The 23,945-nt window shown below is 37.7% G+C and overlaps 1 long non-coding RNA gene across 1 annotated transcript in view; it reads left to right on the plus strand.

Annotated features, from left to right (window-relative positions):
* Window positions 1-471: 471 nt before the first annotated feature.
* Window positions 472-23,945, plus strand: part of LOC113190294 (uncharacterized) — a 29,284-nt gene continuing 5,810 nt past the window's right edge. Inside the window, exons 1-2 of the long non-coding RNA XR_003301758.2 lie at window positions 472-562; window positions 4,362-4,409. This is a non-coding gene — a long non-coding RNA (uncharacterized LOC113190294). The remainder of the gene's footprint in view (window positions 563-4,361; window positions 4,410-23,945) is intronic.

Below are 23,945 nucleotides of genomic sequence, written 5' to 3' on the forward strand. Positions count from 1 at the left end.
CCCCACATAAAAAATATGCATTTTTTACTCTTCAACAGTAAATCATAGACTCCCCTCAAAATACTCAGAACAACAATAATAAAAAAGAACAAAGTGGGGAGGACATTAGATTTTGTGACTGCAAAGTTCAGACCCAGGATTAACTTTGGGTGCATCCATGGGGTGTACATATTTCCTGGAGCCCCTCCTTGGGTTCGTCTGAGAGTAACCCTCACTTATCCTGCATTTGCCAGCACCTGTCAAGCCTTGCTAAAATTAGCTGCAACTGGCAAGTGGGTCAGAGTACAGAGGGTGCCCTGTAAGAATGCCAGGTTCTCCTGCCAATGGTTAGTATGGTCACTCCCTAACACGATTGATCCCTTTCCCAAAATAGAGCAAAGATGGCCTCACCAGACCTCATGTGACAGGTCACTGACCACTCCACCCCTGGCTTAGAGCCTTGTTTGCTTTGGGGGCAGGCTCATGTCCGAGTTTGGAGTGGTGAGTCTTCTTCTGGACTGGTCAGGCCAAGGAACAGCTGCCCAGGGGTTCTGTCCTTCTCCTAAGCCAAGCCATAGTACAGGTGAGAAGGATCCAAATTCACCAACAGAGGGTATGGGCTAAGGGAGGGCCAAAGGCAAATGGGCCCTCTTTGTGGTTTGGCTGGATGGCTTGTACTTTGAGTAACAAGCATCCTTTATCAGAGCCATTTCCTGAGGATGACTTCCTTTTCTTTACTGGCACCTGTGAGGGCAGAAAAAGGTTTAGCACGCCCATTTCCTCACACTAGACAAGCCTCCAGGATCAGATTTTAGCACCCACGCCAATCTTCCTGTGCTGCCTCAGTGGGTGAGGAAACAGCATCAATGGGCCAGCACCTCACTGGAGTAAAGATCAGTGCGGCAAGGAGACATTTCTACACTCAAAGCATGGTGGAAGGACAAACCTGTCCAGAAAAGAGAGGCCAGGAAGAGAAGGGCTTCAGGGATGATGGCCCATGGGGATTCCCAGGACATACTTCAGTATCTGAAGGGCTGTCTGAGGAAGATGAACAAACTGTTTCTGTTTGGAACTTTCTTTAAAAACAAAACAAAACAGAGCTGTGCATTAATGAGCTAAGATGTTTACCATAGATAGTGAACTCTGAATTAATGAGGAGAGAAAGGGCAGGGCAGATTAGAAGGGACCCTACTCTATGTCCTAGTTGGTATGCCTGTATTTTGCTATTCAAGGAACTGACAGTCAGGACTTTTTCACTCATCTCAAGGATATAATATGACAAGTGCAGTGTGTTGGGTTGCTTTCCATTGATGTGACAAAGTACTTGAGATAAATGCCTTAAAGGAGAAAGATTTATTTTGGCTCATGGTTTCAGAGGTCTCAGTCCATGGTTTTTTGGTCCTGATGCTTTGACCTGTGGCAGTATAGCACATCATGGCTGGTGTATATGGCATAGAAATGAAGCAAAAAGGAAGGGTCCAGGGTATAAACATCCCCTTCAAGGCATGCCCCAGAGACCTAATTTTTTCCCCCTAGGCTCATCTCTTTTTTTAATAAGATTTCTTTTTTTGGTGATTCTGGGGATTGAACCTAGGGCCTTGTTCGTACAAGGCAAGCACTCTACCAACTGAGCTATATCCCCAGCCCTAGGCTCATCTCTTAAAGGTTCTACCCTTCCCAATAATGCCTTTAGGCTGGTGACTAAACTTTCAACACTTGGACTTTTGGGGAACATACAAGATCCAAACTATAACATTCAAAGATGGATATTCAAGATTATTCTTTCTAGAACCAAAAAATGGTACATGCCCTATGTATCTAACTACAGAGAGCTGGCTAAACAAATTACACACTTATATGCAGTCATTTAAAAAATGGTAAGGTTGGCTTGCCTCTGTTGGCATTGAAAGATGTCCATGACATCAAGTGATTCTCATTGAGATGCTTCTGAATTCTTGATCCACAGAAAACATGTAAGATAGTAAAGGTTTACTGTTGTTTTGCGGAACTAGGGATTGAATCCAGGGCCTCATTACAGGTGTTCACTACCATGCCTGGCCTAGATTTGTTTTTTGTTGTTGTTATTGTTGTTTGTTTGGTTGGTTTTTGTACTGGGAATTGAACCCAAGGATGCTTAACCACTGAGCTACATCCTCAGCCCTTTTTATGTTTTATTTTGAGACAAGTTCTCTCTAAGTTGCATAGGGCCTTACTAAGTTGCTGAGGATGTCTTTGAAATTGCAATCCTCCCACCTCAGCCTCTTGAACTGCTGAGATTACAGGTGTGTACCTCTATGCTTAGGTCTATTGTTTTTTTTTTAATATTTATTTTTTAGTTCTCGGCGGACACAACATCTTTGTTGGTATGTGGTGCTGAGGATCGAACCTGGGCCGCACGCATGCCAGGCGAGCGCGCTACCGCTTGAGCCACATCCCCAGCCCTAGGTCTATTGTTTGAAGCTACTAAATCTTGAGATAATTTGTCCTATAGCAACAGCAACAGATGACGGATACAGGGGAAAATAGTTAGAAAACATGATATGATCCATTTTTGTCATAGATATGTGTAGAAAATACAGATGATATAGATAATATGGGAGGAAATACAGCAAAATGGTTATAGCATTATTCTTGATGATGAAAATATTAGAGATTTTAATTTATTATCTTTTTTGTAATAGGCATTTTGTGTGTGTGTGTGTGTGTGTGTGTGTGTGTGTGTATGGGCGCGCATGCACATGCCCAGTGCTAAGGATTAAACTCAGGGCCTCATTCATGCTAGAAAAGCTCTCTACCACTGAACTACATCCTCAGCCCTATTTTCATTTTTGCTTATCTGTTATTTACTCTATTTCCTGCAGTGATGTGTATTGATACAGTAATATTTTAAAATCAACTTTAAAAAACTGAAAGATTGAGCCTTATCTAATATTTTTGTGTAGAAGCTCCCAGGACCAGATTTTAAAGGATAGAGATTCAGTGTCACATTGACTAAATTGTAAGACCTCTTGTGCAAATAGGAAAGAAAATGGGGTTCAGGAAGCCAGGACTCCACAGTGCCAGCTCCTCCATTACCAGCCTGTTCCTAACTCCCCCCAGCACCATCTGGGCACCAAGCACAGGCACACTGATGCAATATACCTAGAGGTCAGCAAATATTGCAAGAGTTTGCTTATCACAGGGTAGATTTGAGATTGGCTAGGTCTTTGTGCTAAGAGCAGTCCAGGGGCCTGGTGAATGGGAGGGTGTTAAGCAGTGAATAGGGTTTAGAGCCAGGATATCAGGGACAGAGAGCAAGGGAGAGACTGAGAGACAGCTTAATATGCCAAGATCAGATGCCAAAGCTAATGGGTGCTCAGTGGACTCCACAGGCAAATTGCTATGTCAGCACCTTAATATGGATTACCACTGACTGTGTGCCATGGGGACACTGAGGTCAACAGGAGTTAATAGACTTGCTACAATGTACTAGCTATAAGAGGTTTGGTCAGATTTCACCCTCAGGTCATTCAGATTCCAGGATTGTTAAAGTTTAGTCTTTTTGACTAGATGGTTAGCTCTTAAGGGCCAAGCACACTCTGGGGCTATGAAGTATTCTTCAGGGCTGCTTCCAAGCTGGAGATGTTTGAAGGCTTCAGCTTCAGCTGGCAGAGGGTGGGAACAGGGTAGCCACAGAGTCTCTCCCCTGCCTCAGCACTTGCCTCTGATAGCAAAGGGGGTAGAGGCCTGGAACTAAGACTAAAGGCCAGTGCTATGTAGAAGACAAAGACAGAGTCTGAGTGAGGGATGGGGGAAGTCCCTTATATTGGCTGGGGTGGGCCAAAATGGTGGGAGGATCACTCAGGACCCCATGCAGTGAAACATGACAATACCAGGTAACACAGGAAGTTGAAGTCCCCAGCTGGAGTCCAAAGATGCACTCTGCATTCACTGGCTCCTGGGCTTTGACAAGTCCTTTAGTGGTTCTAGGCCTCAGTTTTCTCCTCAGCAAAAGTGGGGATAACAAATCGCCTACTTTACAGGGCAACTGAGATGGTTCAATGGGATAATGCAGATAAGGCTCTTGACATAAGTTGTTCAATAGTTTGTAACTATTATTGCTACCAACAATAGATATTTCAACCGCTTGGTTAACTGGGGAGACACATGCTAAAGGCTTGGTTGCCAGCTTGTGATGCTATTAGGAGATGGTGTAAGTAACCTTTAGGAAGAGGGACCTGGTTGGGAGAAGTAGGTCATTGTGGGTGGCCCTTTGAAGGATTTATATTTTGTTCCTACTCCCTTCTTCTCCCTCTCTCCCCTTTTCTGTTTCTTGGTCACTGTGAGGTGAACAGCTTTGCTCTGCCACTTACTTCTTGTCATGATTTTCTGCTTCACCACAGGCCCAGTATCAACAAAGCCAAGTGACAATGGATTAAAACTATGAAATTGTGAGTCAAAATGAATCTTTTGACATTTAAATTGTTTTCTCAGATATTTTGTCATAGTGACAGAAAAACAATTAACACGATTCCAGTCGAGGGCACAAGCTATCCCAAGCTCTTGATCTATGGCAGGTCTAATGCCAAACTCTCTCCCACTACCTATTGATTATTTCAGAGGGTTCTAAGAAGACAGACCAGGTGGCACATTCTCTTTGGCGCTACTCCTACACTAAATCAATGAAACTTTTGTCTGAAAACAGAAGGACTATGAGGTTTTGTCATGGAAAATGGCAGAATAGAAAGTTCCAGGGATGGTCCCTCCACCTAACTAACCATTAAGTTAGCAAAATCCCTCTAAGCATCAACTATTTCATAATTCTGCAACCTGACTGGACCCTAACAGCAATTATAGGAATGCCTGATGGAGGTAGGGGGAGGGCTACTAACAGTTTGTAAGCGAGCATCACAGAAAAACTAGCAACTATTCACAGCTCCTCAGTCCTCCTATGGTGATGGCAACAATGTTCATGTTTCCAGAGCAGCTGAGTAGAGCAAGAGAATGCAGAAAGGACCTAGGCTTCTAGAAATTTGAGGTTGGGAATATTGTTGATCTAGTGGGTCCCTGAGGGCCTAGAGTAGAGCTTTCCTTTGCTTCTGCCCCTTCAGGCTGCTGTAGCTTCCCTGGTGGCATCTATAAGAATATTTAAAGATATATACATGCTGGGTTTTATATGTAAATATAAATAATATATATATGCATATATATACATATAGTGTGTGTGGACACATGGGTACATGCACACAGGCACCCAACAAGCAACAAGGGAGAGGGAGAATCTGACTTCCAGAGTCATCATATTGTACTACTCAAAATGGCCAGTTCTTTTCTTTTCTTTGGGTATCAGGGCACTCAGCTACTGAGCCCATCCCCAGCCCTATTTTGTATTTTATTTAGAGACTGAATTGCTTAATGCCTCGCTTTTGTTGAGACTGGCTTTGAACTTGTGACCTTCCTCCCTCAGACTCCCAAGCTGCTGGGAATATAGGCATGTGCCACCATGCCCTGCAAAATGGCCAGTTCTTAACAAAATATTACAAGGCATACAAAGAAACAGGAAAATATGTCCCAATCATAAGCAAAGAGAGAGAGAGAGAGAGAGAGAGAGAGAGAGAGAGAGAGAGAGAGAGAGAGAATGAATTAAAAAGAAACTGTCCCTGAGGAAACCTAGACACTGGACTTAATTTGTCATAGACATTTTAAAACCAAACGTCTTACAAGGTTTCTAAGCAACTGGATTGTATTGTGAAGGAGGGAGGTGTCCAGAGTGTAAAAAAGGCAAAAACCCATGACTATGTGAGGCAAATGGTCAATTTATGTGCCCAAATGTCTAGTAATGACTGCTATTCATTATATCACTACTCACATATGCATCAAGAGCAAGCTAGGGTCCAGGATATTGTGGTTCCTATGGTGTGGTCCAGTTTAAAAAATATTCTGTTGTTACCGTGAAAGGACCTGAACTCCTTCAATGGCTCCTCAGCTCTATTTTGATGGATATGAACAAAAGTGCAGCCATTTTATGATCTCAGTTCATAGCATTAGAGATTAATAAACTTTAATATTTAGGCAAAAAATCAACTGTCTTAAATATGTTTAATGAGATAAAGGAAATCATAGACAAAGAACTAAAGGAAACCATAAGAACAATGTATTAACAGATAGAGAATGACAATAAGCTTATCAAAAGAAACCAAATAGAAAACAAATAACCCAATAAATAAATAGGCCAAGGAACTAAACAGACACTTCTCAGAAGATGATATACAATCAATCAACAAATATATCAAAAAAGTTCAGCATCTCCAGCAAATAGAGAAATGCAAATCAAAACTACCCTAGGATTTCATCTCATTCCAGTCAGAATGGCAGCAATTAAGAATACAAACAACAATAAGTGTTGGCAAGGATGTAGGGGGGAAAGGCACACTCATACATTGTTGGTGGGACTACAAATTTGGGAAAACCAATATGGAAAGCAGTAGGGAGATTCCTTGGAAAACTGGGAATGGAACTACCATTTGACCCAGCTATCTCACTCCTTGGTTTATACCCAAAGGACTAAAAACAGCATACTACAGGGATACAGCCACATCAATGTTTATAGCAGCACAATTCACAATAGCTAAATTCTGGAACCAACCTGGATACCCTTCGATAGATGAATGGATAAAGAAAATGTGGGATATCTACCCAATGAAATACTACTCAGCATTAAAAGAGAATAAAATCATGACATTTGCAAGTAAATGGATGGAGTTGGAGAATATTATACTAAGTGAATAAGCCAATCCCCAAAACTCAAATGCTCAATATTTTCTCTGATATGAGGAGGCTGATCCTTAATGGGGATGGAGGGGAGCATGAGAGGAATAGAGGAACTTTAGATAGGGCAAAGAAGAGGGAGGAGAAGGGAGGGGGCATGGGGTAGGAAAGACAGAGGAATGAGATGGACATCATTACCCCTAAGTACGTGAATGAAGACACGAATGGTGTGACTCTCCTTTTGTACAGCCAGAGACATGAAATGTGGTCTATTTGTGTAATATGAATTAAAATGCATTATGTTGTCATGTATAAGAAATTAGAATAAACAAATAAATTTTAAAAAAGAAACCAAATATAAATTCTAAGATAAAAATACAATAACTTATATCCCATCTGATTCAAATGTATGATATGTCAAGATCATTGTACTGTCATGTGTAACTAATTAAAACAAATAAAAAAAAGAAAAGAAAAGAAAAATACAATAACTTAAATGAAAGCATCACTGGAAGGGTTCAATGGCAGACTTTACCAAGCAGGAGAAAGAATCAATGAACTTGAAAATAAGGCAATTGAAGTTATTTAGTCTGTAGAACAGAAAAAGAAAAGAAAGGAAAAAATGAACAAAACCTGATGGACCTGTGGGACATCATCAAACATACTAATGTAAGTATAATGGGATTTACAAAAGGAAAAGAGGAATGGATAGGACATAAACATATTTGAAGAACTAATGGTAAACCAATTTGTCAAGTTTGATAAAAAAATATGACATAAACCCAAGAAGATCAATGAACTTCAAGAAGGATAAACTTCTAAGAGATCCATATGGAAACATACTATATAGTATGTCAAAAGACAAAAATAGAACCTTGAAAGCAGCAAGAGAAAAGTGACATGTTGCATATAATCTTAATCAATAACATTAAGAGCTGATTTCTCATCAGAAAACATGGAGGGCAGAAGGCAGTGAAATGACATATTTAAAGTACTGAAATAAACAAAACCTGTCAATCAAGACAGTTAGTTGTTTGTAACCAGAAAAACTATTCTCCAAGAATAAAGGAGGTATTAAGAAATTTCAGATTGAAAAAAAAAAACCTGAAGGAATTCATTACCAGTAAACCTGCCATATAAGATATGCTAAAGGGAGACTTTCAGATTGAAGTAAAAAGATACTACTTAAATAGCTTAAGAAATAAAAGACTGTGAAGATCAATACAGCACTAAGAGGTAATTATAACAGTCAATATTAGTGTACTTTTGGTTTATAACTCCTCTCGTTTTCCTATATAATTTAAAAGGCATACACACACAAAAAAATTATAAATCTGTCAGTGGGCTACAGCAGATAAAACATAATTTGTGAGAATAATAATATAAAGAAAGAAGGATGGAGAGGTATGGGAATAGAGTATCTGTACAGTATTGAAACTGTTATCCAAACTAGGTTATTATAAGTTTAAGATATTAGTTGTCACCCTCAAGGCAATCATTAAGAAAATAATTCAAAAGTGGAAATTGAAAGAAGGAAATAAAGATGGAATAGCACAAAAATAAACTAAAATTTAAAATCCAGCAATGGAGGAATTGAGGAACAACAACAACAACAACAACAAAAAAAAAAACATATATGATGGCATATAAAAAGTATAGCAAAGTGGTAGAAGTTCTTTCTTAACATGAATTACTTTAAATGTAGAGGGATTAAACTCTAATCTAAAAAACAGCTAAAAAACAGAGACTGGAAGAATGGATAAAATAACATTATCCATCACTATGTTATCCACAAGAGATTCATTTTGGGCATAAAGACACAAATGGTTTAAAGGTTAAAAGGTGGAAAAGATATTCCATTTAAAAACTAATCAAAAGTGAGGGGCTGGGGATGTGGCTCAGCGGTAGCGCGCTCGCCTGGCATGCGTGCGGCCCGGGTTCGATCCTCAGCACCACATACCAACAAAGATGTTGTGTCTGCCGAGAACTAAAAAATAAATATTAAAAAAAAAAAAAAACTAATCAAAAGTGAGATGTGATAGCTAAGTTATTATCACAAAAATAGATATTAAGCAAAAAAATTTGAAGAGACAAAAGAAAGTTATATATTGATAAAATTTCCAATCTATCAAGATGCAAATATATATAAACAACAGAGCTCCAAAACACATGAAGCAAAAATTTACAGAATCAAAGGACAAAACAGTTCTATACTAATGATTGGAGACTTCAATATACCATTTTCAATGATGGATTGAACAACCAGATATAAAATCAATAAAGAAAAAGAGAACTCAGAAAACACTATAAACCAATGAGATCTAATAGACCCATCAAGAGCATAACATTATTCTCAAATGTTCATTAAAATTCTCAAGGATAGACTATGTTTTGGTCATAAAACAAGACTTAATAATTTTATAAAGATTGAAATCATACAAAATACCTTTCAGATCATACAGAATGAAAACAGAAATGAATAACTGAAGGAAAATTGGAAAACTCACAGATGTGTAGAAACTAAATAAATACTCTTAAACAACCAATGGGTCAAAGAAAAAAATCACAAGGAAAATTGGAGAATATGAATGAAAATTAAAACACAAGATTCCAAAATACATGGGATGCAATGAAATCAGTGTTCACAGGAAAATTTGCAGTGGAAAATGCCTATATTAAAAGAGAAGACAGTCTCAAATCAATAACCTACCTTTACACCTTAAAAAAACTAGAAAAAAAATTTGTTCCCAGGATGTAGGCTCCCTATTTACCTCTCTTATTGTTTCTCTTATTGAGAAAAAACTTTTTAGTTTGAGTAAGTCCCATTTGTTGATTCTTGTTTTTTACTCTTGTGCTATGGGTGTCCTATTAACGAATTTGGAGCCCAACCCCACAATATGTAGATTAGAGCCAACTTTCTCTTCTATCAGACGCAGAGTGTTTGTTTTGATATCAAGTTCCTTGATCCATTTTGAGTTAACTTTTGTGCATGGCAAGAGAAAGGGATTCAGATTCATTTTGTTGCATATGGATTTCCAGTTTTCCCAGCACCATTTGTTAAAGATGCTATCCTTTCTCCATTGCATGCTTTTAGCCCCTTTGTCCAATATAAGATAGTTGTAATTTTGTGGATTGGTTTCTGTGTCCTCTATTCTGTACCATTGGTCCACCAGCCTGTTTTGGTACCAGTACCATGCTGTTTTTGTTACTATTGCTCTGTAGTATAGTTTGAAGTCTGGTATCACTATACTGCCTGTTTCACTCTTCCTGCTTAGAATTGCTTTTGCTATTCTGGGTCTTTTATTTTTCCAGATGAATTTCATGATTGCTTTATCTATTTCTACAAGAAATGCCTTTGGGATTTTGATTGGCATTGCATTAAACCTATAGAGAACTTTTGGTAATATTGCCATTTTGATGATGTTAGTTCTGCCTATCCATGAACAGGGTATATTTTTCCATCTTCTAAGATCTTCTTCTATTTCTCTCTTTAGGGTTCTGTAGTTTTCATTGTATAAATCTTTCACTTCTTTTGTTAGGTTGATTCCCAAGTATTTTTTTTTTTTGAGGATATTGTGAATGGGGTGGTTGTCCTCATTTCCATTTCAGAAGATTTGTCGCTGATATACAGGAATGCCTTTGATTTATATTTGATAGAGCCCTAATATCCAGAGTACACAAAGAACTCAAAAAATTAAACAATAAGGAAACAAATAACCCAATCAACAAATGGGCTAAGGACCTGAACAGATACTTCTCAGAGGAGGACATAAAATCAATCAACAAGTACACGAAAAAATTCTCACCATCTCTAGCAGTCAGAGAAATGCAAATTAAAATTAAAACCACCCTAAGATACCATCACACTGCAGTAAGAATGGCAGCCATTATGAAGTCAAACAACAACAAGTGCTGGTGAGGATGTGGGGAAAAGGGTACACTTGTACATTGCTGATGGGACTGCAAATTGGTGCGGCCAATTTGGAAAGCAGTATGGAGATTTCTCGGAAAGCTGGGAATGGAACCACCATTTGACCCAGCTATTCCCCTTCTCGGACTATTCCCCAAAGATCTTAAAAGAGCATATTATAGGGATACAGCTACATCAATGTTCATAGAAGCACAATTCACAATAGCTAGACTGTGGAATCAACCTAGATGCCCTTCAATAGATGAATAGATTTAAAAAATGTGGCATTTATACACAATGGAGTATTACTTAGCACAAAAAATGACAAAATCATGGCATTTGCAGGGAAATGGATGGCATTAGAGAAGATTATGCTAAGTGAAGCCAGCCAATCCCTATAAAACAAATGCCAAATGTCTTCTTTGATATAGGGAAGGCAACTAAGATCAGAGCAGGGAGGAAGAGCATGAGAAGAAGATTACCATTAATCAGGGATGAGAGGTGGGAGGGAAAGGGAGAGAGAAGGGAAATTGCATGGAAATAAAAGGAGACCCTCATTGTTATACAAAATTACATGTAAGAGGAAGTGAGAGGAAAGGGGAAAAAAACAAGGGAGAGGAATGAATTACAATTGAAACAAAAAAACCATTGAAAAAATTGATAAAACTAAAAGTTGGTTCTTTGAAAAAATAAATAAGATCAACAGGCCTTAGCCATGCTAATGAAGAGAAGAAGAGAGAGAACTCAAATTACTAACATACGGGATGAAAAAGGCAACAGACACTACAGAAATACAGAAGATAATTAGAAAGTATTTTGAAACCCTATATTCCAATAAAATAGAAGATAGTGAAGATATCGATAAATTTCTTAAGTCATACGATCTGCCCAGATTGAGTCAGGAAGACACACACAATTTAAACAGACCAATAATAAAGGAAGAAATAGAAGAAGCCATCAAAAGACTACCAAACAAGAAAAGCCCTGGACCAGATGGGTATACAGCGGAGTTTTACAAAACCTTCAAAGAAGAATTAATACCAATACTTTTCAAGCTATTTCAAGAAATAGAAACAGAAGGCGCTCTTCCAAATTCATTCTATGAGGCCAACAACACCCTGATCCCGAAACCAGACAAAGACACTTCAAAGAAAGAAAACTACAGACCAATATCTCTAATGAACTTGGATGCAAAAATTCTCAATAAAATCCTGGCAAATCGAATACAAAAGCAGGTTTAATGCAATGCCAATCAAAATCCCAAAGGCATTTCTTGTAGAAATAGATAAAGCAATCATGAAATTCATCTGGAAAAACAAAAGACCCAGAATAGCAAAAGCAATTCTAAGCAGGAAGTGTGAATCTGGAGGTATAGCAATACCAGACTTCAAACTGTACTACAGAGCAATAGTAACAAAAACAGTGTGGTACTGGTACCAAAACAGGCAGGTGGACCAATGGTACAGAATAGAGGACACAGAGACCAATCCACAAAATTACAACTTTCTTATATTTGATAAAGGGGCTAAAAGCATGCAATGGAGGAAGGATAGCATCTTCAACAAATGGTGCTGGGAAAATTGGAAATCCATATGCAACAAAATGAAACTGAATCCCTTTCTCTCGCCATGCACAAAAGTTAACTCAAAATGGATCAAGGAGCTAGATATCAAATCAGAGACACTGCGTCTGATAGAAGAGAAAGTTGGCTCTAATCTACATATTGTGGGGTTGGGCTCCAAATTCGTTAATAGGACACCCATAGCCCAAGAGTTAATAACAAGAATCAACAAATGGGACTTACTTAAACTAAAAAGTTTTTTCTCAGCAAGAGAAACAATAAGAGAGATAAATAGAGAGCCTACATCCTAGGAACAAATCTTTACCCCTCACACTTCAGATAGAGCCCTAATATCCAGAATATACAAAGAACTCAAAAAATTAAACAATAAGATAACAAATAACCCAATCAATAAATGGGCCAAGGACCTGAACAGACACTTCACAGAGGAGGACATACAATCAATCAACAAGTACATGAAAAAATGCTCACCATCTCTAGCAGTCAGAGAAATGCAAATCAAAACCACCCTAAGATACCATCTCACTCCAGTAAGATTGGCAGCCATTATGAAGTCAAACAACAATAAGTGTTGGTGAGGATGTGGGGAAAGGGTACACTTGTACATTGCTGGTGGGACTGCAAATTGGTGTGGCCAATTTGGAAAGCAGTATGGAGATTCCTGGGAAAGCTGGGAATGAATCCACCATTTGACCCAGCTATTGCCCTTCTCGGACTATTCCCTGAGGATCTTAAAAGAGCATACTATAGGGATACTGCCACATCAATGATCATAGCGGCACAATTCACAATAGCTAGACTGTGGAACCATCCTAGATGCCCTTCAATAGATGAATGGATAAAAAAATGTGGCACCTATACACAATGGAGTATTACTTAGCACTAAAAAATGACAAAATCATGAATTTGCAGGGAAATGGATGGCATTAGAGCAGATTATGCTAAGCAAAACTAGCCAATCCTTAAAAAACAAATGCCAAATGTCTTCTTTGATATAAAGAGAGCAACTAAGAACAGAACAGGGAGGAAGAGCATGAGGAAAAGATTAACATTAAACAGAGACTAGTGGGGGGAGAGAAAGGGAGAGAGAAGGGAAAGCATATGGAAATGGTAGGAGACCCTCAATGTTACACAAAATTACATATAAGAGGTTGTGAGGGGAAGGGGGGGAAAGGGAGAGAACTGAACAACAGCAAATGAGGTAGAGAGGGAAGATGGGAGGGGAGGGGAGGGGGGATAGTAGGGGATAGGAAAGGTAGCAGAATACAACAGTCACTAATATGCCATTATGTAAAAATGTGAGTGTGTAACGGATGTGATTCTACAATTTGTATTTGGGGTAAAAATGGGAGTTCATAACCCACTTGAGTCAAATGTATGAAAGATGATATATCATGAGCTTTGTAATGTTTTGAACAACCAATAATAAATAAATAAATAAATATATAAAATTACAAGATTTCAAGAAAAAAAAAGAAATGAATTACAGTAGATGGGGTAGAGAGAGAAGATGGGAGGGGAGGGGAGAGGAGGGGGGATAGTAGAGGATAGGAAGGGCAGCAGAATACAACAGACACTAGTATGGCAGTATATAAATGCGTGGATGTGTAACCGATATGATTCTGCAATATGTATATGGGGTAAAAATGGGAGTTCATAATCCACTTGAATCAAATGTATGAAATATGATATGTCAAGAGCTTTGTAATGTTTTGAACAACTAATAATAAAAAAAAACTAGAAAAAGAAAAGAAAACTAAATCCAATGAAGGAAGGAACAACTAATAATAAAAAAAACTAGAAGGAAGGAAATAATACAAATTAGAGTAGATATAAAGGAAATAGAGAATAGAAAAACAATACAGAAAAATTAGTAAGACCAAAAGTGGCTCTTTGAAATGATCAACAAAATTGACAAAACTTTATCTATATTATGATGGGGGAGGGGAGAATTCAAATTACTGAAATTGTAAGTGAAAGAGTAGACATTATTATCAACTTTACAGAAATATAAAGAATTATAAAAGTATACTTTGAACCACTGTAATTACTGGAAAAGTTCTGAAAACATATGAACTACCAAAAGTAATTCAGGATGAACTAGAAAATCTGATTAGACTAATAACATGTAATAAAGAAATTGAATAAGTAATTAAAACTCTATCAACAAAGAAAATCTCAGATGACTTCACTGGTGAATTCTACTAAACACTTAAAAAAGAATCAACTCCAATCCTCTCAAACTCCTCCAAAAAAACTGAAGAGAAGAAACACTTCTTGATTCATTCTACAAGGTTAGCATTGTTTTGATATTGAAGCCAGGCAATGACACTATAAGAAAACTATAGGCCAACTCCCTCATGAATCTAGATGCAAAAATTTTCAATAAAATACCAGCAAACAAAATTCTTCAGCACATTGAAAGAATTATATATCATGATCAAGTAGAATTTATCCCAGCAGGGCGAAGGTGACTCAATATACAAAAATCAATCCATTATTAGAATAAGAGAAAGAAACTACATGATCATATCAACCTATTCAGAAAAAGCATCTGACAAAATCCAACATGTGTCACGATCAAAACACTCTAGAGCTGGGCCCAGTGAAACCCATCTGTAATCCCAGTGATTTAGGAGGCTCAGGCAGGAGGGTCACAAGTTCAAGGCGGGCCTCAGCAATTTAGTGAGAACCTCGGCAACTTAATGAGATTCTGTCTCAAAATAAAAAAGAAAAAGGCTGAAGATGCATACAGTTGTAAAAAGTCTCTCAGTTCAGTCTCCAGCACACTTGTGACCACACACACACACACACACACACACATAATCCCTAGAAGGAAATTTCCTCCACATGATAAAAGTAATATGTGAAAATTCCACAGTTAACAACATACTCAGACTTAAAATTTTCTTGCATAAGACCAGGAACAAAACCACTTTTTCCACTTCTATTCAACATAATATGCAATTTCTAACCCGAGCAATTAGGGAAGAAAAATGGGTAAATTGGAAAGTGCTATGGTCTGAATGTTTGTGCCCTCTCAAAATTCATGTGTTAAATGCTAATATCAAATGTGTTGGTGTTAGAAGGTGGGGCCTTAAGGAGGTAATTAGTTAATTCACAGGGGCAGAGTCCTTTGAATGGGATTAGTGCCTTATAAATGAAGCTCAGAGAGCTTTCTTGCCCTTTCCATTATGCAAGGCAAGGGCACAGCATAAACTTGACTTGAAGAATGATGGGCTCTACAATTCACAATAGCTAAGCTGTGGAACCAACCTAGATGCCCTTCAATAGATGAATGGATTTTAAAAATGTGATATATATATATACACACACTACAGAATATTACTCAGCACTAAAAGAGAATAAAATCATGGCATTTGTACGTAAATGGATGCAGTTGGAGAAGATAATGCAAAATGAAGTTAGCCAATCCCCAAAAAACAAATGGTGAATGTTTTCTCTGATATAAGGTGACTGACTCATAGTGGGATAAGGAGAGGGAGCATGGGCATGTTTTATTTTGATGCCTTAGGAATTTCACTTGAGTGACCTCTAGTTTAGCTGTCTGTGTGGGTCACAGATGGCACAGTACAAGATATATATGAGAAATTCAATAAGGACATAGAGATATTGAAAAAGAAACAAACAGAAATCTTGGAAATGAAAGACACAATTGTCAAATAAAATGTTCAGATAAAAGTCTCTCTAATAAAGTAGATAATGTCTCAGACAGAATCTCAGAGCTGGAAGACAAAGTAATCAGCTTTGAACATTCAGGCAGTATTAAAGAAAATAAGAACCAGATGCAGTGACACATGCCTGTAATCCCAGCTACTCAGATGATGGGGCAGGAGAATCAATCATATGTTTGAGGCCAAGCTTGGCAACTCAGCAACTTAGAGACACCCTGTCTCAGAAAAGGTTGAGGGTAGGGGGGCGGGGGACGTGGCTCAGTGGTAAAATGCCTCTGTGTTCAATCATCAGCACCAAAAAATAAAAATTAAGAAAGAAAATAAGTAACCATGACCAGAATATATAAGAACTGTGGGACAATATTAAGAAACCAAAATTAAGAGCTGTTGGAATAAAATAAGGTTGTGAGTTGCAGGCTAATGGCAAGGATAAACTCTCCAGGAATATAATAACAGAAAAATTTTCAAACCTTAAAATGAGATAAACATCCAGTTATAGGAGGCATTCAGAACCCAAACAGACAAGACCAAAAAAGACATCTCCATGACACATGATAATTATTAACATACAGAACAATAATAGAATTTTTAAAGCTTCAAGAGAAAACATCAGGTTACGTCTTTGAGGCAAACCAATCAGAATTACTTGTGATTTCTCAGCACAAACTTGAAAACCAAGGAGGGCTTATAAAGATGTGTTTCAAGACTTGAAAGAAAATAGCTGTCAACCAAGATTTCTTTATTCAACAAAGCTATTCTTCGGAATTGAAATAGAAATATACACCTCCAAGATAAGTGAAAATCAAAAGAATTAATGACCACTAAGCTCCACCAAATATACTTAAGAAAATACTATACACAGAAGAAATTAAAACAAACCACAGAGCTCGAGAACAGATAAATCTCATTTGAAGAGAAGCTAAGCAAATGAGAAACAGGACCAAATCAAACATTAGAAATAAATCAAAATGGCAGATATAAATATCTGTCTATAATAGCATCAAATATAAATTGTCTGTCTGATTAAAAGACAGAATCCCCCAATGATACATTGTTTGCAAGAGACTCATAGACAAAGACAATCATAGGCTCAAAGTAAAAGGATTAAAATTGATATATCATAAAAAATTATATATCATGCAAATTGAGACTGAAAACAATCATAAGCAAGTATTCTCATGTTTGACAAAGCAGACTTCAAGCCAAAATTAAATCAGAAGAACAAATAAGGCCAAAGAAACAAACAATGCAACAAGTAGAACACTTGCCTTCAGTGGTAGAGCACTTGCCTAGAATGTGTGAGCACTGTGTTTGATCCTTGGCACCACAAAAATAAATAAGTAAACAAGTAAGTAAATAAGTAAGTAAAATATAGGTATCGTGTCCATCTACAACTAAAGATGTTTTTTGAAAAGATATAGTGATAGCAAATATTTATGCCCAAACATTGGTGCACTTAATTACATAAAACAGACACTACTTGAATAAAACACCAGATAAACACCAGTACAATAATACTGGGTTATTTCAACACACCACTCTCAGTAATAGATAGGTCATCCAGAAAAACTCAGTAAAAACTCTTCAGACCTAAAAAAATATTATAAATCAAATGAACCTAACAAACATCTATAGACTTTTATCCAACAATAGCCAAATTCGCTTTCTTTTTAGCTGCTCATGGAACCTTTTCTAAAATAGACCATAATTTAGGACACAAAGCAACTCTTGGGAAATCCAGAAAAATTTAATACCATGCATCTTATCTGATCATAATGGAATAGAAATCAATACTCACCCCACCCTCCACCCCCCAAAAAAACTTTAGAAACCATATGAACACATGGAGATTGAACAATATACTTATGAATAAAGAATGAGTGTTAGAAGAAATCAGAGAAGAAACTTAAAAATTCTTAGAGTCAAATGAGAATCATGATACAACATACCAGAACCTCTGGAAAATTATTAAGGCAGTTCTAAGAGGAAAGTTTATAGCTATGAATGCCTACATAAGAAAATCAGAAAGATTCCAAAAAAGCAATCTAATGATATACCTCAAGGTCCTCAAAACACAAGGAAAAACCAATTCCAAAACCATCAGAAGGAAGAAAACAATTAACATCAGAGCTGAAATCAATGAAACAGAGAATAAAAAAATAATACAAAAAGGATCAACAAAATAAAGAGTTGGGCCTTTCAAAAGTTAAATAAACCCTTAACAGAACTGAGAGAAAGAGAGAGATGATTCAAATTAATAAAATTATAGATAAAAAAGGAGAAATCACCACAGACATCACAGAAATTCAGAGTATTCTTAGGGACTCTTTGGAAAACTTATACTCCAATGAATTGGAAAATCTAGAAGAAATGGATACAGTCTTAGACACATATAACCTGCTAAAATTGAATCTAGAGGATACAGAAAACCTAAATACATTCCAATCATGAGATAAAATCAGTAATAAAGTCTTCCAACAAAGAAAATCCTGGAACAGATGAATTCTCAGCTGAATTCTACCAGACCTTTAAAGGTTGACCTAATGTCAATTTTCCTCAAATTATTCCATGAAACATAAAGGGGACACTTTCAAATTCATTCATGAAACTAGTATCATCCTGATACCAAAACCAGATAGGAACACATCAATTTAAAAAAAAAAAAAACTACAGACCACTATCCTTGATGAACTTAGATGCAAAAATCCTTAATAAAATATTAGCAAATCATATTCATCAACATATTAAGAAAATTACATCATGACCAAGTTGATTTTATTCTAGAGTTGCAAGGATTGTTTAATATATGCAAGTGAATAAATGTCTTTTACCAAATGAATAATTAAGACAAAATTAACATGGTCATCTCAATAGAAACAGAGAAATCCTTTGTCAAAACTCAGCACCCATTCATGATAAAAACACTGAAGAAACTATAGGGATAGAAGGAACTTATCTCAACATCATAAAGGCTATATATGACAAACCTAAAGCCAATATCAAGTGAATGGACAAAACTGAAAGCATTATTTAAAAATCTACAAGACAAGGATGTCCATTTTCTTTTCTTTTTTTTTTAAAGAGAGAGTGAGAGAGGAGAGAGAGAGAAAGAATTTTTTTTTTAATATTTATTTTTTAGTTCTCGGCGGACACAACATCTTTGTTGGTATGTGGTGCTGAGGATCGAACCCGGGCCGCACGCATGCCAGGCGAACGCGCTACCACTTGAGCCACATCCCCAGCCCAAGGATGTCCATTTTCAACCACTCCTATTCGATATGGTACTAGAAATTCTAGCCAGAGCAATTAGGCAAGAGAAGAAAATAAAAGAATTTAGGAAAATTAGGAAAGGAAGAAGTCAAATTATCACTGTTTGCAGATGATATATCCTATACTTAGAAGATCCAAAAAGGTCTACCACAAGACCTTCACCTAATAACAGATCCATAAAAGTATCAGGTTACAAAACCAACATACAAAAGTCAATAGCTTTCCTGTTTACCAATAATAAATCTGCTGAGAAAGAAATCAAGAAAACAATCCTATTCACAATAGCTTCAAAAAATTAATAAAATATCTAGCAATAAATCTAGAGCACCTAAAAGGTAAAAGACCTCTACAATGAAAATTATAGAATGTTAAGAAAGAAATTGAAGAAGACACAAGAGGATGGAAAGATATCCTATGTTCATGAATAGGCTGAATTAATATTGTTAAAATGGCCATACTAACAAAAGCAACATACAGAGTCAATGCAATGTCCATCAAGATATCAATGATATTTTTCATAGAACTAGAGAAAACAATTCTAAACTTCATTTGGAAGAATAAAAAATCCAGAATAGCCAAACGAATTCTAAACACACACACATACACACACACACACACACTCACACACACAGCATTTCTGGGGTTATCACAATACCTGACTTCAAATTATACATACAATGGAATGCTATTTATCTATGAATTTGCCTGGAGAAGCAGGCAACCCCCATATCTAGTACCCATGATACTGCCTGATCCCCAAAGCCAGACCAGAGTCAAGTAGCATCTTTCTGTGCCCCTCACCTCCCTCCAGGCCCGGCTGAAATTCTGTGACTGGAGAGGTGAGATCATGCTTCAAAACAAAACATCAAAAGGGTTGCAGATGTAGTTCAGTGGTAGAGTTCCCCTGGGCTCAAACCTTAGTACCAAAAAAAAAAAAAAAAAAAAAAGTGAATTCACAGAAACAGAAAGCAAAATAGTGGCTACTAGGGACATGGGGGTGGGGGAATGGGGAGTTACTGAGTTTCTGAATGGGATGATGAAATAATTTTGGAAACAGGGGTGATAGTTGCACAATATTTTGAGTGTACTTAAATACCTCTGAATGGTACCTTAATGGTACCTTAATGCCTCACCCCAATACTGGGGATTGAACCCAGAAGTGCTCTACGACTAAGAGCACTTTTATATTTTATTTTATTTTGAGGCATGCCTCACTAAGTTGCCTAAGCTAGTCTCAAACTTGCAATCCTCCTGCCCCAGCCTCCCAGTTGCTGGGATTTATAGGTGTTTGCCACCATGCCTGGCTCTGAATTGTACATTTTAAATGGTTATAATAGCAAATTTTATGGTACACATATTTCATCCTAAGTTTAAAAAGGAGGATGACTAACAAGCTGGCCTATTTTCAGAGTAAAAGCAAATTTTTTTCTTCTTCAAATGGAATTACCATTCAATCACACTTGTGTGTTCCACTCATTCAACACTATTTACTGTGCCTTGTATAGTTGCAGACACTACATGGAGAGAGTTAGAGTAGGTAATTAATTCTGGATTCTTTCAAAATTAAACATAAGCCTAAGGAAACTTCTGGCAAGGGCCATTCAGAAATCTCAGTAAACAAAGAGACTCAATGCTATGGTGAAGATTAATTTGAAGGGACTGTTCACCTTAATCTTGTTTCAGATGCCTTAAAGTCCCCACTAGTAAGTTAAGGGAGCATAGGGACTAACAAAAAAAATAAATAAAGTGGGCATAAAAACCAATCTAGGAGAGAATTTTGGTGGTAGTTATTGGTACATTTTGCTCCCCATGAGCAAAGAGATGAGATGCCTACTAAATTTTTAAGAGGAAAATCCCACAAGCTTGGCTTGAAAAAGCCTTTGAGTGTTCAAGCCACAAAGTAATTCTTGGGCTCTCCAAAACTTATCAGGTGGAAGTAGATTGTGGAAGGATAGTCTGAACTTCAGATCATCGTGTAGGTGGTAGTAAAAGGATCTCCCAAAATGTGGGGCTGAGGCTGCAGAGGACAGTGGACATTTGAGTTCACTGTGGAGGTAGATCCAGATTCCTCTCAAGAAACAAGCTCAATCTGGCAAGGGTGGGGGTCCTCCTGCCTGTTGAGTGATATTTTTATCATTGCTATGGAAGCATTTTGTTTCCCATCCTTTCTCTTACTAAATGGAAGATTTTTTGGGGAGGGTGGAGTGCTGGATACATCCATCGTCCTTTTTATAATTTGAGAAACGTTGTAAATTATTAAGGATCTTGCTAAGCTGCTGAGATTGGCCTCAAACTTGTGATCCTCCTGCCTCTGCCTCCCATGTGCCACCATACAAAGCCAAATGGGTTTTTTGAAAGAAGATACTGTTATAATTTGAACCTTAAGTAAGCACCAAAGTTCTCATGGTAAAGTTTTATTTCTCAGGGTGGTGCAATTGGGAGGTGCTGCATCTTTAGAAAGCATGGTCTGGAGGGAAGCCTTTAGGTCATTGAAGGTATATCTTTAAAGGGGATTTTATGAACCCAGTCTCTTCCTCTTCCTCTCTCTTTTGCATTCCATCCATGAAATGAGCAATTTTGCTTAACTCTGTGTATTTTTATTATGATGTGCTGCTGCAGGCCCAAAGAAATGGGGCTAATTGATCATAAACTAAAACTTATAAAACCATGAGTCAAAATAAACCTTTTCTCTTTATAAGTTTCTCTTTATAAGTTCTCTTTATAGGTTGATTATGGAAAGCTAACATAGACACCCTGCCCATAATCCTCTTTTCCATGGTGGTTGGGTGACTCATTTTTAATTCACAAAATAGCATTATTTGAGAACTTCTTCTTGCCCCCCATCTTAGACTTTGTCTTGGATGCAGAGACTGCATAAGGGGTTGTGTATTCTGTGTGTAAGAAGGAAATACATGGGTATGTGGATTGAGGCACATGGTGGAGTGGACTGTGGAAGAGGTTGCTAGCTGTGGACCCAGATCCGTGACATTTTTTCCCCACTGTGATTGCAATGCTGAGCACCTGGATGGCAAGCTTCTGTGTTTTTCTTCCTCCCTTGAAGTGAGATGAATCTATTCATGATAGTTTATCTGTATTGTCAACTTGATTGGATTAAGAAATGCTTAAGATTAAAAGGTTTCTGGGTTTGTCAGTGAGGGTGTTTTAGGAATGATTGGCATGTGGAAGAATGAAGAATCTGATGTAGATACAAACTTGATTCTTCTTGAGAAGGTGCTTTGATTGCTGCTGTGAGTGCCTGAGGACATCAGAGTCCAGCTCCTACACTCTTCCAGAATTAACACAGAAATTGGTACCAGAAATGGGGTCACTGCTGTGACTAAATAAAGCATGTGGATTGGAAGCATTTGGAACTCATTTGTGGGAGGGATTTGGAAAAGTTTGGAGATGCAGGCTGGTGAAACCTTAGAATATAGTAAGCAGACCTTAATGGGCAATTTTGGTGGGAACTGAGAAGACCAGAATGCTGATAGGAATATGAACAGTAAGGATTAGGCTCATGATGGTTTTAGAGGAACAGAAAAGCTCTATTGAAACTTGGACCAGAGGACACTCATATTACATTCTGGCAAAATTGTCTACATTTTGCCCATGATCTGAGACTTTCTGTGAGGCTGAACTTAAAGTGATGGATTAATTAATCCGGTAGAAGAAATTTCAAGGCAGCACAGCATTCAGGCAGTACATGTACATTGCTAGTGGCTTTTAGCCAAGTTTATTGAGAGGAGCAGAAAGCATAGTGAAAAGATTTGAAAAACTTGCAATTTGACCAGAAAAGTGAGTGTAAAGCAAATAACAACAAAAGTTAGTGAGTATAAAGCTGGGGCCAAGAAAGTTATGGTTGTTTAAAATTTTTACAGGCACTAAAGAGTTGCTAAGTGATTTGTAAATAGGAGAGACAATGGGAAAGATGGCTTGAGGGTGTCTCTGGTTTTGGCAAGGACATACATATTGTATATTCAAGGGTGTAGATGTAAAAATTCTTTGAGAAAAGACCATGGGGGGCAGCCTGCTTGCACAGAGTGGCCTAGGAAGTTGTTTGATCATGCTTGGCTACTAAGGCACTCAGAAGCCCCAAAACCATGGTTCCAGGAGTCCTGGCTACTGCTCATGATGGCAACACACTTTGGCATCATCCGCATGGGGCTGTTTTATAGGAATGCAGGATACTGGAGTCAAGGGGTTATGGAGCCTTCCACTGAGGTTTGTTTTGTGTTTTGTACTGCAGATTGAACCTCGGGTCACTTAACCACTGAGCCACATCCCCAGACCTTATTTTTTTTGAGACAGGTTTTTGCTAAGTTGCTTAGGGCTTTGCCAAGTTGTTGAGGTTGGCTTTGACTTGTGATCTTCCTGCCTCAGCCCTTTGAGTTGCCAAGATTATAGGTGTGAGCCACCACATCTGGCTTCCACTGAGATTTTGAAGGAAAGTCTGGGAGGGCAGCCAGAGTGTAGCAGGGTCAGAATCCCTATAGGCAGCCCCTGAGAGGGCAATATGTGAAGATATGTAAAGAAAACTGAAGGTGCCAAGGATTTCCTGAAACATGGAATGTCTACTGAGGAAATCTGCAGAAATCAAGCAGAAACAATCCAAGGGAGAGTCCATGTGGGCTCAGGACGTCATGAGCCCCAGATGTTAGATGTGGAACTACAGGACTTATTTGTTCAACTGGATTTCTCTCTTGCTTTGGTCTATCCTGTCTTTCTATACCCCTATATCTACCTTTTGGAATAGAAATGTTTA

This window comes from Urocitellus parryii, chromosome 3 (genome assembly GCF_045843805.1).
Source record: "Urocitellus parryii isolate mUroPar1 chromosome 3, mUroPar1.hap1, whole genome shotgun sequence".
NCBI lineage: Eukaryota > Metazoa > Chordata > Mammalia > Rodentia > Sciuridae > Urocitellus > Urocitellus parryii.